The 17,519-nt window shown below is 39.2% G+C and overlaps 1 long non-coding RNA gene across 4 annotated transcripts in view; it reads right to left on the reverse strand.

Moving 5' to 3' along the window:
* LOC148003653 (uncharacterized) overlaps positions 1–17,519 on the reverse strand; it is a 58,280-nt gene that overhangs the window by 15,846 nt on the left and 24,915 nt on the right. Inside the window, exons 3-4 of one of the 4 annotated variants that reach the window (XR_015629943.1) lie at positions 10,317–10,578; positions 4,785–4,905 (exon numbers count right to left, since the gene is read on the reverse strand). The exons of 1 other annotated variant lie outside the window; for it this stretch is intronic. This is a non-coding gene — a long non-coding RNA (uncharacterized LOC148003653). The remainder of the gene's footprint in view (positions 1–4,784; positions 4,906–10,316; positions 10,579–17,519) is intronic. 2 more of the 4 variants (XR_015629942.1, XR_015629945.1) reach the window with 2 other exon arrangements.

A 17,519-nucleotide genomic window follows, 5' to 3' on the forward strand; every position in this document is an offset into this window, starting at 1 on the left:
CTCCTACTCTGGGCCGGTTGCCCTGTGTCTTTTACTGGCCCATGGAAGAGTTGAAGCCATTGTTCTATGTAGCCTCTGGAATTGACCATTGCAATAACCTAGTCTAGAACTTTACTCACATACCTCTCTCCTCTCATTCCAATACTTGTTAGTAGGGTCCCTTGTGTAGAGCTTTTGTTCATCCCACTTAAAACAGTTACATTATTTGCTTACACCATCTCTGTATATCCATGCTTTAGTTTCTTAATGTAGCAATGTGTTAGTTTGGATCACAAATCCCATTCACAGTATATTTGAATACTTGGTCCCCAGTTGGCGGAACTCTTTCAGAGGATTAGAAGGGATAGTGTTCTTGTAGGAAATGATGTGTCACTGGCAATGAGCTTTGAGGTTTGAAAAGATTTGCTCCATTTAAAATCAACTCTCTCTCTCTCTCTCTCTCTCTCTCTCTCTCTCTCTCTCTCTCTCTCTCTCTGCCTCATACTTGTGGATCAGGTTGTAAGCTCTCAGCTCTGTTCCTGCTGCTATGACTTCCTGCCTGCTGCCACTCTCTCTCCCCTGATAGTCGCGATTCTAATCCTCTGAAACTGTAAGCACCAAATAAACTTTCTTCTGCCTTGGTCATGGTATCGTATCACTGCAAGAGAAAACTAATTAAGACAAGCACTTACTATATCTTGTCATAATCATTTATTAATTTATCTCATCCAACTATAGTTTTAGGTCTTGTGGAAGTGAGAATGTTGTCTCTTATTCAATCTTCAACAATTAGATTTTTCTGGGAACATAGTAGACTTGAAATTAATATATTTTGAATGAATTATTTACTCAAGGGTCTAGGGAAATACAACACTCTGTTTCATAGAAAATTGGTAGTAGTCATATGTTAAGGTTTTCATGATGGAAATTTCAATAATTAACATCATTTTAAATATTTATGAGAACACTGTCTCTATCTTTATACACACCAGAAGGGGGCATTGGAACCTATTTCAGATGGTTGTGAGCTACCATGTGTTGCTGGGAATTGTACTTAGGACCTCTAAAAGAGCAGCCAGTGCTCTTAAATCACTAAGCCATCTCTCCAGCCCAATAATTAACATCTTAAATAGTTTTCAATAACTGACACCATAAATAGTATGCTTTTTTGATACTGTGAGAGAACCAGTTGTCACCAAACAGAGGATAAGATTTCATCTAAGGCAAGAATGGTACAGAGAGACAAATCTTAGCTTTTTTTCTATTAAGCTCTCCCTCAGAAGCTGGACTTCTGGGTAGTTGTGTTTACCAACCTCAGCTTTATCTGAGCAAGTCTTTGAAGAATGGAGCAGAAAAGTGTGCAGTTAATGATGAAATAGAAGAAGGGTAGGACTATAGATGCTATGGCCCAAGTCATCACATTTTGTGATGCACAAAGAGGAACTAGTTGATAAACACTGACAATGTGATTGCTTCTATATTTAATACCAAGAAAAACAAATGCTAGCACTTAAACTTATGATTAATTTTAATGATACTGATAAGCATTTAAAAAAAAACACATTTTATTTTACAAGTGAATGCCATTACCAAAAACCTCAAGCCATAGTTAAGATACATGTCAGGGTACCTGCTTGGGCAAGTTGCCAGAAGGAATTCTACAGGGATCAATCTAAGGTGGGTTCAGTGGTATTTAACATGAGCTTGATAAAAACCACAAGTAAAAACGTGAAGATATTATCCAATTCAGAAGCATTTCAAAGCGAGGGGAGCACAAAAAAAATCAGTCAAAAGTGAAGTGTCAGTTACAGAGAAGAGAAAAAATGTGTTCAGTCTGTGCTTGTAAAGGGGGTTGCCACCCCAAATAAGTCATTTTTTTAAAAAACTCCAAATAATCAAATTGAAAGTAGGCTACTGTCCTCCAACTGGGACTGGGGAGATATTCAGCAATTAAGAACACAGAGGCTGCCCTTAAAGAGGACTCAGGTTAGATTCCTAACTACTACATGGTGGCCCACAGCCATCTGTAACTCCAGACCCATGGGAGATCCAATACCATCTGTCTAGTGGCCTCTGAGGGCACCAAGTACATGTGTATATGGTGCACAGACAATACACACAAACAAAACATCCATTCGCATAAAAACTATTTCATGAAAAGAAAAGTTTCCTCCAAATTGGGGAACATTTATATGTGTTTGGAAAATGACAACCAAAACTTGTCTTTATATCTTTACATAGACTGTATAGCCTTTTGATTGACATAGCTTTTGGTATTTCAGAAGGTTGTAAAGATATTTTGGCTAGGTACCATATTTTAGATACCCAACCCCTTCATTTCATCTCAGGAAGTGAGACTAGGAGGCTCTGGTGTTATCACTTAATATTTCAGTATCTATTCTCAATTTTAAGGCTATCAGCAACGTGGCTTTGAGTTGGCCTGTCTTTACTGGTCATTTCTACAGATATAACAAGTGATGGTTTCCTCTGTCCATCCTTCTTAGGGTAGAGAGCTACCCTGTCCCATGAGACTTGCCTCCACTGATCCTGTGCCTAGTGTTGCAAAGATGGGGGATTGGAGTGCAGCTAGATTAGGTTCATGCAAACCCAGAGTATCCCTAGGGTGGAGAATAAGTTGCGAGTACTGGGCTTCTATAGTCTGAGTACTGAGGAACCAACCTGCATTGTTTGCAAACATAATCAGAAGGAACTGTAATCACTGAAGGTCTTAACTTTGATGGGCTGCCCACAAAAGCACATTGGAGGATTTTCTATATTGATTAAGCACAGTAATATTAATACACTTTTTTGCCTCTAGTCAGTTCTTTCTTCAGAATATTCCCAGCTGGGAACGAGCAAGTTTCTCTGATTCTAGCTGAATACTAATGCGGTAAACTTCACGGCGGTGACCATTTGACCTATGTCTTTTCTTCCTTTCTCTCCTCTATACCTCCCCCTCTCTCCCCGTTTCTCCAGAGAAAATAGCCTTCCAGGTTTCAGCGTGGGGCTCACGTGTCTTCTTGGGTTACCATCGAGGCAGTGACGGATGGTTCACAGTACTGCCTGCCTTGACCTCGTCAACATCAGAAACTGCTCTCAAGTCTCAGTCATCTCTGACAGCCTTTGAGCAGAGAAATGAGACAGTCTCCCTGACACAAAGGCTTCTGGCCTGGGGTAAAAAATTCCTTTTGAAAAAAAAATTCGAACACTCTACAGACCACACTGCTTTTCATTCATCTTCTAGTCTGGCCCGTCCATCCCTGACTCCACATTCGCTTTCAGACATTCTAGCCGTTTCTAATTCGTGGAGGCTAGCCACAGTAGCTCAGATGTTTTGATATTGTAATGGTTCAGTTCTGGCATAGCATTCAGAGCAAAGAAGAAAGCTGGTCAGTTTATATTATAGGCAGTTAATTTTGGCTTTTGATTAGCAAAAACAAAGGGGGAGGGGAAGGGTGAATCTTGTTTCTTGCTAAAACACTCAGTAATTAATCTACAGAAAGGCAAGGATGGAATTGGTGTGGGAAACAGCTAATGACATTGAGATAGAATGGTATTCTAGAATTTTAAAAATTAAAGTGAAGCATATAAATACAGGCAAACATACGCGACTTGCCAATTAAAGAAATGAAAAGGAGCTGACAATTGATCTTAGCATCTTTCATAAGAAAACAATACTGATTACAGTCCTGGCCCCCTGGAATAAAATGGGACGGAAAACCCGTTTTTTAGTGAGTTCAGCCTCAGACCATTCATGCTTTGGAATATTGAGTCTTTAGGATTTTTAGGGGGAAATTTATTACATAATTTAAATTATATAATAATTTACATATTATAATATATAATATATTATGTAAATAGTATATATAATTATATAATAGATTTTTCCCTCCAGTGTTTTTCTGCAAGGTTAACCTGCAGAGGTATTAACCTATTAACAATAGTAGTATTGTTTGGGGGTATCCATGGCTTGCTTTCCTCTAGAGCCCAAGTTCTCACTCAGTGAGTCACAACCCCATCAGGGGTCTCATATCAGCTATTTTGTATATCAGAAATTTACTTTATCATTCATAATGGTAGAAAATTATAGCTATCAAGTAGCAGTGAAATAATTTTATGATTGGAGGGTCACTGCAATGTGAGGGGCTGTATTAAACGGTCGCCGCATTAGTAAAGTTGAGAGCCACTGCTCAAGAGTCCCGAGAAGCAGTGAATGTGGAGTTGCTGATGGCAGCCATTGCTTGGGTAGGTCTCTGCTTCCCTGGATCCCTTCCTGACTGAGATGTAAGGAACACAAGGGTTTCCAGCAATGATGAGGTTGAATGTGACTATTGAGCATTGACAATGACACAATAGAAACTTCTTAGTCGAATTATCAACTACAGAAAGGAAGCCAGAAAATTGGGGTCATTTTGAACTGCAGGTAATTGCATTTATTTATACTATAAATTCTCTGGGGTTTTTTGAAAGCCTGTCTTATTTGAATATTAAAATCAAATTTAAGTGATCAGTCCGGGTCTTATTTTAGGCCATTCTACTTATTATGTAGGACCCCCTTCCTCTTTCTTGGTTTCAAATAACCAAAAGATTTCTGGATGACCTATTGAATCTGACCAAGCTTAAACACACTGGTGTCACCTTTTAACCTAAGTTAACGAAGAAGCATGGTATCCTAAAGCAGAAAGGTGTTCTTCATAGCTCATAAACCCAGTAACCGATTGCAGTGTTTTAGGCCTCTTCTTTCTATACCCCCACCAGGACTTTTCTGTATTCGGTTTACCAATACCTAATAGACATGTACCCACCTCAAACTCACCAATGGTAGAATGAATTATTCTCAGATGTCTCTGCTCCTTACATAGTTTGCTATTTATATATATAAAAAGGTTCCTTGTATGGCAATGCCATTCACCACGTCACAAGAAACTGCAAGAGATAGATAATTATGAATCAGGTGTCACTAGAAGGTAGGACAAAAAAAAAGGGAATTTGGAAAGAAATGGTGGGTCTTATTGAATATGGATAAGACCTTTAAAAAGGCCAGAATTTAGACCAGCAAAGAACTGTGGTTTCACCGAACATTCCATGTAAAAGGGTTGGATAAAACTAACAACTTAGGATCAAATATGAGGTGTGGCACTTAATGTTCAAGCACCATTATGGGGAGTCTACAAGTACTAAAATTCAAGTGTCTAAATTACCATGATTTCCTTGTAGCAGTTGAAATTGTTAGTTGCACTGGGAAAACATGTTTTGTTTCTATTCTAAGGGTCATAGAATCTAGGCCATAATCTCTTGAGGAAATTATCAGCTTAAATGTTCTCCGGAGCTATGCTATACGGCAAAGATATATTGTAGTGGATATTCTGTTCTTTAACTTTCAGAGATTATCCTGGGCTCCAAAGCCACCACCACATACCCAGAGATCCTGACTCATGTAAGTCTTGGAAATTTGGGCAACTTCACCTCACTCTTCATCCTGTCCCAGGAGCCATTTCTTTATAAAACATAGTTCCCAAATGAGGCAACTTGCAAGAGCTTCTTTATTCTGCTGATGGACTTGGAGGCCAGAGTGCAGGCAAAGCAAGCCCAGACTCCTTCTCCCACTTCTATGAGGATGAGACTCTGAGTGGACAACTTCAGGCTTTGGAATCACCTGGTAGCTGGAGATTTCTGATACTTCTCCCAAATTAGGATATTTGGTCTGCTAATCTAGCTGAAAAAGAAGAGCTGCCAACTCACATATATGAGTTCTACGAGACCTGGAAATATCCTAACATGTATGGCTCAGGATCCCACAGCTCCCAGGTAGCTCTATAGGCCCACGATCTCTGTCAGTGCTTCAGAAAGCAAGCTGGGGACCGCATCACTTTTTGTGATCCATCTTCAAGATTGTGACCCTTATTTCAGCATCTCCAGACTCAAAGGTAGAAGATTAGGCTCCTGCCTCTTACAGCCATATTGAAGTTTTCCGCAAATGGAAAATAAGAGCACCTCCTTCATATGGCTTATTTTTTCAGACGTGGAACTCGTGGTCATAAACAGTTAAGAGCAGGATACAGTACACAGAATACCACTCAAGCAAGCACAGCGATTATTTCGGGTACAGGGTTAAATGCTAGTGGTTAAGAGAAGACAAGCACTCAGTCTCGTCGGCTTTAAAGACACCATTGACAGATTCATGAGACTTGTTGGAGTCCTCTGCATGAAGCCTTACATTCTTTAAAGTCTAGGAGCAAAAATGGACTTGTTGTCAAAGCGTCTTCTAAACATTTACCTTTATACAATGTAGCTTAGCCTGACTCTCAACCTATATGGCAGAAACTTCTTTCTCACAGTGAGCAGCAGTTAAAGCAGAGGCTCACAACCTGACTGACGAGCTGAGAGTAGGTTTACCACGAAGTGCTTGGTGCTAAAGAGGACATCTAGATCACAGGCACCAAGGCCTGGAAAATGCCATAGAAAATGCGTTATAAAGATTGAAAGAACCAGAAATTGGCAAAGACAGAAATATTGTCTTCAAAACATAATATGGCCATTGCACTTATAAAACCACTACAGTTGTGGTTACTTATACAAGAATGGGCACATCACCATCTCATCAGGCAAATGGGATGGGGTCACAAGTCTTTCACCAAAGGATTATTGACAATTAATGGTTGCTGCCATAGCTACTTATGATACTTTGTTCATGTTCCAGGAAACAGTCTCCCAGCCATACTCATGCCAGCAGCCACGCTTAAATTCAGTGGGTGCCACACAAAACAAACAAAATCCATCAAAGCAAAATAAGTGTGAGGTTTGTGGTTCACTGGAGAAAAAGGGGTATCAGGGAATGAAATAGTAAAAATAAGCAAAGTGTAATATACATGAAATTGACAAAATTGTTTTCAGAATTTAGCAGTGAAATATTATCTAATCTCATTGCTCAGTTCACTTCATCCTCAAATGATGCCATCAAGGATTCCGGATAAGCTTTAGGTTTTTCTCTATTTAGCCCAAGAAGAATGTGCAGTTTGGGGAGGCTAGAAAACTTACTGTAGAAACAGGGAGTTCACAGAAGGCGAGATTGGAATACAAGTTTATAAGTTCCAACCTCCCTTCTCTTCCTGCGGAATAACAACACTAAACTAGACTGGTCTGCCTGGTCTTCTTCATAAAACTAGGGGCTTAGTCAGCACCTCAGGGGCCATGCCATGGTACAGGTGTAGAAGCCTGAGGACTTTATCTTGCTCTTTGACCTCTAATGAAGCTGTTGCCCCATTTTCTTCCTCTGCCCTGCAGAAGTCACTGCCATTCTGGGGGGCCTCACTGGAAGAGTCACTTGGCAAGATGCAAAAGGCAGAGGGAAAAATATGAGGAAGCATTCCTCAGCCACACCCTTCTCTGTAGTCCCATACAGTCAGGGGTTCCTCATTCATTATCTGGGATGCTCCTCCCTCCCAGCTTCTCCTATGACATTGTTTCCTAAAAATAAATCTCCCATAGCTCCACCAGTGACCAGGAACTCAGGGATAAATTGAATTTCCAATTTAAACTGGAGCTTGGTGAGGAGTGAAAGAACTTTCCAAGAGCCGTTTCTCAGCACTCCTCATGTGATGGCTGGCGATTGTTCCCAACAATGCAGAGGATGTGAGGGATGCATGGAACGCCAATTCCTTGCATTTCTTCCAGGTAGAATCAGATTTCTTCTGACTCAGCACATCAGCCAGAGTGAGACTCGGAGGGCTTGGAAACTGTACAGTCCTTGCCTGCAAGAGTCGCTAGTGTAAACCATACAAGGGCCTTCGAGCTATGACCTTCATACCCAGTTGTGCCCTGGTTCATTTACCCTTGCCATCATACAACTCATGAAAGTCTTTACCATTTATTTTTTTCTTCGGGGTTAGGGTTCCAGATGGACCAGACCTGGGGTCTCAGAGTGAGACAGCTATTGTAACAATGTGCTTGAAGCCTGTGTGTATTTTTAAAGAGTTTCATTGTCAAGGATATGACTAACTGGTGCCTAGAGCTCTCGGTGGCTCTTATACACACAAACCTGCAATAATGCCTATTGTACAGGCAAGAGAAAAAGAAGGTAGAAAAGTCTTGGTTTCCTTTGCCCCCTCCCAACAGGAACTAAGGGCTCCTTCTTCATATGTAGGCTATTAAATTTAGATAAACCATATTTCTGTACAATGAGCAAATGTATTTTGATCAGTTCTTAGATTTATTGGTGAATATTCGTAGAGAGTTCGACCATAAAATGCTTGTTTTGGAGATACAAACCATAGGATCCTGAGTACTTTGTGTTATATGAGGGAAGACAAAAGGGAGTACATTTGTTATACACTACCATTGATCTACATGGTATTGAAAATCAAAGATGGTGACAAAGAAAGCATCTTATTTATGCTTAGGTCACTTGTTCTGAATTAGGGAAGGTCTCTGACACTCCAATACAAGGTACCTCGGGCACTGTGTGAGGGTTTACTTTCTTGTTACAATTAGAGGATGGGACTGTTTCTGGCATCAAGTAGGTGGAGAACAGAGAGGGTGCTAAACATCCTTCAGTGCCAAGGATAATTCCATAACGAATGCCCAGCTTTAAATGTCAATTCAAGACTATGAAATCCTCCTGATGAAACTGGTAGTCTTGCAGGGTGAGAGATAGCTATGGAACTCGGCATTATACGTTATTCATGGTGAGGATATATTCCTGAGAATTCCACTGCAGTGTGCATATCAGCATGTGCCTCCATGGAGGCAGGGTCAACATGTTCTTACAGAGTAAGATCTAGCCTACTCCCTATTCTGGGTAGTCTAGCCTACAGTTCCATAGACTACACAGTATGGAATGACATCACAATGGCAAACATTTTTATATCTACCCATAATGAGCAGAGAACAAATGGAGCAGAAATGACATAAAGAAGAGAGGATGATCCGTGCATTTAGGCACTCACAATGAATGAAGCTTGTAGGGTGGGAAGTTGGTCCACATTATTCATCTAGGGAGTCATCAATGAACAAGAAGGCCCAGGGCATTACCTCACACTCCTAAAGATTTAATAAACACTGTGAACTGAGGATGCATCAAATTCATAGAGATATATCTTTCCTTCTTCAACAGTGCTTTTCATTTTACAAACTTAATAATCTTTAACATTTAATTCTTATATCACCTAAAATGCAATAATGCTAAATTTCTCTGGAAAAATACTTTTATTTTATATTTTGTCATAATCTATGTTTAGTATTTTAATCCTGATAATTTTCATAATTGCAATTTTTTAAACTAAGATGCACATACATAGACTAACCCAAGAATCAGGGGCATTAAAATCTCTGTCTTCCAACTCTTTGTTCAATCAAAAAAGTCTTTAGTGTCAACGGCGTGAATGAAGTCACCATCTTCTGTAACAATCCTCTTTTCTGGAATACCTCTTAAAGGACATGTTTTATAGTTAATTTTGTTTGAATAAATAGAAAATAATACATTTCCAAATAATGATAATAAATATTAAATCCACAAACTCATAGTATTATCGTTTTCGAAAATTATTTATCTATAATTATTGTCTATAATTGCATGTGCTATACTTTGTATGTGCATGCTATGTGTTGTGTGTGTGCGTTTGTGTGTATGTGTGTGTGTGTATGAGAGAGAGAGAGAGAGAAAGAGAGAGAGAGAGAGAGAGAGAGAGAGAGAGAGAGAGAGAGAGAATGTATACGTGTGAATTTGTGTGAAGCTATATGTGCCCTTGGGTGTTTGTGCATAGGAAAGGCAGAGGCAGACACCAGATATCTCCCATAATCACTAGCACTCTCTACCATATCTTGGAGATAGGCTCTCTCATTGAACCTAGTGCTCACTGATTGACCAGGATGGCTGACTATGAACTCCAGAGATCCACTTGTCTCTCCTGACACTCAACATGTCTAGTTTTATAGTCATGCACAACCATTTCTGCCTCTTTTCATATGGGATCTAGAGATCCAAACTCAGGTTTCTTACGACGCATTTTACAAACTGAGCAATCTTACCAGCCCCCATGATATACTTTTATAGCTATTACCATAGGTACAATATCATTATTATTAATACAATAATACATTACAATATTATTATTTTTTGTTTACTTGGATTAAATATGTTTGTGGTACTTGGAAAAACAGGGACCTCTTAACCATTTTAATATTTCTTTTTGGAGAACTTTATACACAAGTATTGCATCTCTATCAGTCTAAAGCATTTCTATCCCATGAAACTTCCATTGCCCTAACTCTCCAAAGTTATTCTTTAACTGCAATAAGTTAGTTATGTGAACACGTATTTGTATACTAAGACCATTTACCTTGTTCCATGTATGTGTGTGCTGGGATTGAATGCCTGGTGTGAGTGTTCATTCCAGGAAGAAACTGATTCTTCTTCTCTAAGTAATTACATCCTTTTAGTCTTTCTTCTCGGATTTTCAAGCAGAAGCTTGAATAGAATCACTAGACTCTTGCCCGATGTATATTATTCCAAAGAGCATATTCACAGGTGCGGCTCCTTGCTCTGGCTCTCATATGCTGATAAATCTTGAAAACTTACTCCTCCACCAGAGTCCTCAGGTTCTTCGCATGACCAAAAAAAAGTCATTTATTAGATAATTGTCTTGGTTCATCCCAACATGTAAGCTAATGGACAGCTTTTTGTGTTTTTCAGTTGTCAATAACCACTGGACTTTAGATCCCAACTTTTGGTCACGTTCAGGATTTATCAAACAGTAGAGTGAATCCTATTTACAAGTTTTGGCCTGACAGGAAGTAAGGAGGAGGAGCTTGCAAGGCACTAACTATGCACTGGCTCTGGAGGATACAAGATTTTCCATTTTCGAGCAACCCAGGAAATGTCTTGATTATTATGACAGACAGGATTGGTAAGGAATGGCAGAGGATATATCGTGCCTGCGGGACATGTGTTTCTGCTTGTTTGTCTACTGTGCCTCTCTTCATGCTAACTTTGAATGAGTTTGAAATGACTTTCACAGAACATTTCTTCCTCTCATGTAATTCCATTTAAGCTGAAAGAATATTTCCAATACTGAAGCAAAAAGGATCAGTTCTGGTCAGCAGTGGAGTACAGAAACTGTATCCAGAGTGGCTGATTTTCTTACAAGACCATTGTTGAACTCCCCACTTTTGAAATTCCAGTTGTAGCAACAACAACAACAGCAAAAACAACAACAAAAACACAAAAAGCCTCTATGTTACCATGTGACTTGATGGCTACATGTTTGTCATAATGCTGTCTTCATTTATGTATCACTTGCATTGAATTTCTTACTCTTCAGGTTCAGGGTCTATGTCCCTCGGCCAGTACATTCTGTGGGTCTCACAGAGGTGTCAGGGTCCTAGATGACACCAAGTCATCAGTCAAGACTTACAACAACATTTCCAGAAGAAACTTCTTTCGAGCATGCTGATTTGCACGCATAACTTCCTGTTTCTTTAAAGGACTGTTTACTTTTGAATGCCACTTGGTATCACAGAATGCAGACCTATTGTCATTTGTATTTGTAGAGCTTGGTTTTCATTGAACTGTCATTTGTTGGTGTGGCCCAGACTATGGCTTTTGATCTTGAAATTATTGACCTCTGGCATAATTTGAGACATTTTAAATATATGTTTGCTGTGGAGGTCTGCTCTGTGCACAGTAAGATGTTCTACAGCATCTGTGGTTTCTCCCCCACTAGATGCCAAAAATAGCCTTTCCAGTGGTGACAAGCAAAAATGTCTTCATAAATTTCCAATACTCTCTGGGAGACAAAAACTTTCTTGTTTAAGAACTATTGCCTTAGGGGTTGGGGATTTAGCTCAGTGGTAGAGCACTTGCTTAGGAAGCACAAGGCCCTGGGTTCGGTCCCCATCAAAAAATGAACAGAAAAAAAAAAAAGAACTTTTGCCTTAGAGTTAAACACAATAAGACTGTTCACAGCATTTGTCATTCAATAATGGTCTTTGTGTTTCTTTTCTTTTCTTTTAATTATTGGATATTTTTATTTTCATTCAAATGTTATCCCCCTTTCCCAGTTTCCTGTCTATAAACCCCCTATCCTCTCCCCCTCGCCCTGCTTCAATGAGGGTGGAGAGATGGCTCAACTGTCTTTGTGTTTCTTAAAAAGGTACCAATTTAACTCCTACACTTACCCATTCTCTAAGTACTTACTGACCATATGCTTCTTTCCATGACATATGGGCGAATCTGTGATGAATAAAATATTATTCTACACGGAAAAGGTGACCGTCTAGCGGAGGTAAGACATGAGTTCAATATAATCTATGAGCATCCTATGAAAATTTTGTCATGAAGAAATGGGGAAGGGAAAAGCAAAGTATGAGACACTGTAATGCAATAGCATCTGTTTCAACTCCTTGGTCTTTAGGGGTTCACAAGTACTTCCTGGCACAAGTGCACAGATAACTAAATGCACTATTTTGATCCTATGAATTTTTTCCCCTCTAGAACTAAGTTTTCTTAACAAAATATATGTGACTTTGTTACATATTCTGGTGAAGGCTCTTTATTACCTTGTAAACTAGAAATCACATATCTAGAGGTTTTCTTTCATAGTATTATTCTAGATGACACACAAAAATGTTTTGTGCTTCATTCATATGGAGAGGTGTGAATATCAGTGTGGAAATACAGCTTGGAGGTCGGAAGGTAACTGGTGGGAATTTTGGAAGCTGGGTATGCTGGATGGAAAAATTTAACTAGTTATATTAATTCTATAGTCTTGGAAGTTAAACCAAGGTTAAACAGCCACTCATTATGGGGTAATAGAGGTTGCTTCTAGCAGGAAAATAGGTTCCTTTCTTATATATGCCTACATCTCTTATGGTATTAGGAGACTACCACTAACCCAATAGAAAAATAACAAAACCATGAAGACAATGCCTAACTCAAGTATAATTTCTGATAATACATATCATATCTTTCTGTCCCTATCCCTTTCATGAGATTGAATCATATACCACCACTTCATGTAAGAATCCTGAACACTGTATTTGTCATATACACATTTCTGTCCTTCTTACTCTCACTGGTCTGAACTGACTGGGTCAAACTGTAACATTTGTGTGTTGATATCCTGAACCCCAATGTGATAGGGATTTAGTAGGTAGATCCTGAGGTGGCTAAGACTATGAGGATGGGGGCCTCATCAAAGACTTTAGCATCCTTTAAAGAAAAGATAGAGTTTGTCTTGACTCTGCTTTATGCCATAGACACAGCATAACATCAGCATCTGCAAGTCAGGAGATAACTCTCACTGTATGTTCTGCCCCTTTGAGTACAGGCTTTCCATACCTTAAATTATTAGATAAGTATTTGTTATTAAAGCTACTCAGTCACGTGTTTTTTTTACAGTGGTCAAACTGACAGAGACATACACCAAACCTAGTACTCATATTAAACTTCATATACACAATGATATATTTATTTAATAATTTAAACTACTATTCATTTCATCCAATTTTTGGAACGTGATAAACTGATAAAAAAAGTGATTGCATTAACTATGCCCATGTGTTAATGTGTTACTAAGATGCTTCAGTGGTATGTATTTTAAAAAGAAATCTGTTAGAGAGGTGCAATTGCTTTAATCAAAGTGAGGGGACTTAATTGGACATTTGGGGGAAATGTGTTTAGGTCTCTTATCACAATAGATGGAACCTATCCAAAATCCATTCAACCTAATACTCATTTTACACAACAGACTCCAGTGTATGATCACGAGCTTTAGAAAGTTATATTCTCAGAGCACAAATAAAGCTTAACTAGAGACTGCGGTCTAAATAAAGCTCCTTCACTACAAATTGCAAAGCCTCAGAAACAGTGTAAAGTGGCAACCCGCTTAAGAGCAATGTTGGTATCCCCACTGACTGGTAACAATTACACAACATGTCAAGCTCCTTTGAAAGCAAAATGGCATTCTTGCCCTCAGTTCTACACGACCCCCGAAAGATCGCATCCCCTTCCAGGATTTGAGGAGACGTAGATGGCAGAAATGATGCTTACTGTTTGCTATTACTACTTCCTCTTAAAGTATCTCATTTTCTTACTGGGCCAGATGAAATATGCAATTCTAGGAAGTTGCAAATTCCTCTTGGCACTGCCTATTAGGATGGCCAAGAAAGAAAGAGAGAGGGAGGGAGGGGAGGGAGGGAGGGAGGGAGGGGAGGGAGGGAGGGAGGAAGGAAGGAAGGAAGGAAGGAAGGAAGGAAGGCAGGCAGGTAAGCACATAGAGATGAGAATGAGAAGAGAATGTGTATGTGTTTGTATGTATGCTCATGCAAGTGGGTGTGTGCATGTGTGCATGTATCAGTGAATGTATGTATGTGTGTACACAAGCACACGTGTGCATGTAGCATCCTCATTTACCCTGACTTTTCAATGATGAATGGAATGTATATCCACCGTCAACTTAGGAAAGCCTCTAACACTCACTCCTCCCAGTCATGGTTGTTTTTTCACAGAAGAGAGTGTTAAGCATTAGGTAGCAATGAGAGTACACAAAATTATCTACTTTCCCTGCAGGATCTCTCTAGAGAAGTCATTTGTCTTTCCTCAAATACTTGTAAATAACAGTGCTCAAAGTGTCTAGAGAGTCTGAAAGAACTGCTCTTGGTTCTCACTCAACTCCAAAGCACAGCAATTTGCAACTTAAAATGATTCCTTAGCTTGGTATATCCATTTTTATCTACTCCAATTTTTAACGAATAAATGTTAGAGAAATAGTAGTTAAGCTGTCATGGTTAGAAAAATAAAGCCTGACACTTGATTTCTTTCATCTCAGTCAAGATTTCGAAAGCTCTGGTAAGAGGATTAAAAACAACATCAACAGCAGTGAATCCCTTAGGTCTTCTGAACACAGATATGTAGATTGTATGTTAATGTTTCCAATAGAATCCTACAGCCACTTCTACTCATGCCAACAAATGAAAACACCACACACACACACACACACACACACACACACACACACACACACACACACACACTCCACTTGGTACGTCATTCTTCTTTGCATGACCCTATCACCAAACCTCAACTATTCATTCTCCTACCAAGTATGCATATCCTTTTATTACATTAGACCGACTTGAGCCTACCCCCATTACTCATCTGGTTTGTTGTAGAATCTTCTCTTTCTGGCTTTTATAACCTATATTGAAGCCAGAATGAATATTAAGTCAAGGTTTACATTTAAGGTTACTTGAACTTAAAATAAGTTTCCATTGCTTTTAAAGACATAGATCTTTAAAATGACTTGATCATCTTGTCGAATTGAATTTAGGCCCCTCTCTAACTCTAGTACATGGTTCCTTTTGCTACTCATGGGGAAAGTATGCATGTATGTGTGACTCCTTCTTGCTTTCTTCTCATGTAAAGGTAATTATGGGACATGTGTTACCAATAAAACAGATGAGAATGTGAACATAAGCTGTCGTTTCTCTATGTTAGGTACACAAGACTGAGCGGTGGATCACACAATGAATACATGTTGATTTTCGTAAGAAGCTGAACATGACAAATGCAAGTGACAGAGGCGAATGCTCACAGCCAACCATTGAACTGAGAACGGGGTCTCCATTAGAGGAGTTAGAGAAAAGATTGAAGGAGCTGAAGGGGTTTGCAACCCCATAAGAACAACAATACCAACCAGCTAGAGCTCCCAGAGACTGAACCACCATCCAAAAAGTACACATGAATAGACCTATGGCTCCAGCTGCATATGTAGCAGAGGATGGCCTTATTGGGCAGCAATGGGAGGAGAAGCCCTTGGTCCTGCCAAGGTTGGATCCCCCAATGTAGCGGAATGTCAGGGCAGATGGGCAGGAAGGGGTGGGTGGTTGGGTGAAGGAACACCCTCATAGAAGAACCAGGGTGGGGGGGTGGGATAGGGGATTTGTGGATGGGAAACCAGGAAAGGGGATAACATTTGCAATGTAAATAAAAAAATCTAATAAAAAATAATCTGAAGAGAGAAAGAGAGGGGAAAAAGGAAAAAGAAACCCTCAAGCTGCTTTTCCAGAATGTTTTGTCCCATTCTGTTCCAAATTTCCTGCAGAAATGAGAGTAATCCATTGGGGAGAGATTCAGAGTGATCCAGTTGCCAGAGCATCCTTGTCAACAGTTCCTTCAATTATTTGAATTTACCCACCCTAGTAGGCATGTCACTCTTTGAATTTTATATAAAATTAGCCTCAAATGCCAAAAAACACACCCAAAGTCATAAAAAATGATTGGTAAAAGGTCCTAAGCCTTACATTCTGCTATAAAGAAGTGAATAGCAGCTAGATATGTTTAAAGATCAGGAAGAATAGCTTTGTTTTAACTCAGTTCAATTCATGGGGAATTAATGGTTTGCATTCTATGTGGTTGCTGGGAATCGAACTCAGGACCTCTGGGAGAGCAGTTGGTGCTCTTAACCACTGAGCCATCTCTCCAGCCCAATGGTTTGCATTCTAATTATAGCTTCACAGCAAAGGATAATGACTTATGATCTCAGTTGTCACACATTGTGGGTGAGCACACCAACAATATTGCCATCTGCATTCCCCTATCGACTTTGAGTCTTTTTGGATTTCACTTTCCCTTTCTTACCTTTGCATTGCAAACATACTGCACTACTGTTACTTGATCAAAATCAAGAAGAATTACAGTTAAGTAGATTCGTTTCCAAAGTTTCAAATGCCTGCCCAGTAGTTCCTTAACTTGTGATGCCATCTATAGTTATGTTTTCTCTATGTATGAATTGAAAGGATATGTTTTTGTAATATGTTTTCCCATATGATAAGTCACAGAGATATACACATCTTTCTTTTTCTTTTATCTTCTTGAGGTTCTCATGATGTATCACAGACTAACCTCAAACTTGCTATGTCACTAAAGCTATTCTCAAAGACATATTCCTCCCCCTTCTGCCTCCTAAGAGGAAGGACTAGATGCACCCACCACCATGGCTGACTAATTTCCAACAATTTTGATGTTCTGTGAAAGATATCAAAAGAGATATAAATAAACAGACCAACAGTATGAAGACCACTGCTTAGGTTTCGTATGAGTGATTGGTAGAACATGGTGACAACAGTGTCTTCATTAGATGGAGAACATGCAGTAAAAGCATATGATGAATCTGATATATCTAGATTTGAATACTGCATTTATCTATATTATCACTCATCTATTTATCTGTCACCTATGGAATATACCACATGAGGAGTTGGCGATATCAAGGGTATCATATTTTGTTAGATAACCTATTTTGTTGTTGTTGTTGTTTAAAAATAAAGCTAACTTAATTTGGTAACTTATTTCATTCACAAAGAACTTTTCAAAATCGCTGTATTCAAGAGTAACTTCCGACTTTTTAATGTTAAATGTACATGTGTTTCTACATTTGCACCTTCAGCTACAATGAGATGTCCATGGTCTCTGTCTCCACAGCCAAAACCTCACCATTTTCAATTCTCAAGCCATAAGCCTCAAATGCTGGTCTCCTTGATCA

This window comes from Rattus norvegicus, chromosome 9 (assembly GCF_021556685.1).
Source record: "Rattus norvegicus strain SHRSP/BbbUtx chromosome 9, alternate assembly SHRSP_T2T, whole genome shotgun sequence".
NCBI classification, from domain to species: Eukaryota; Metazoa; Chordata; class Mammalia; order Rodentia; family Muridae; genus Rattus; species Rattus norvegicus.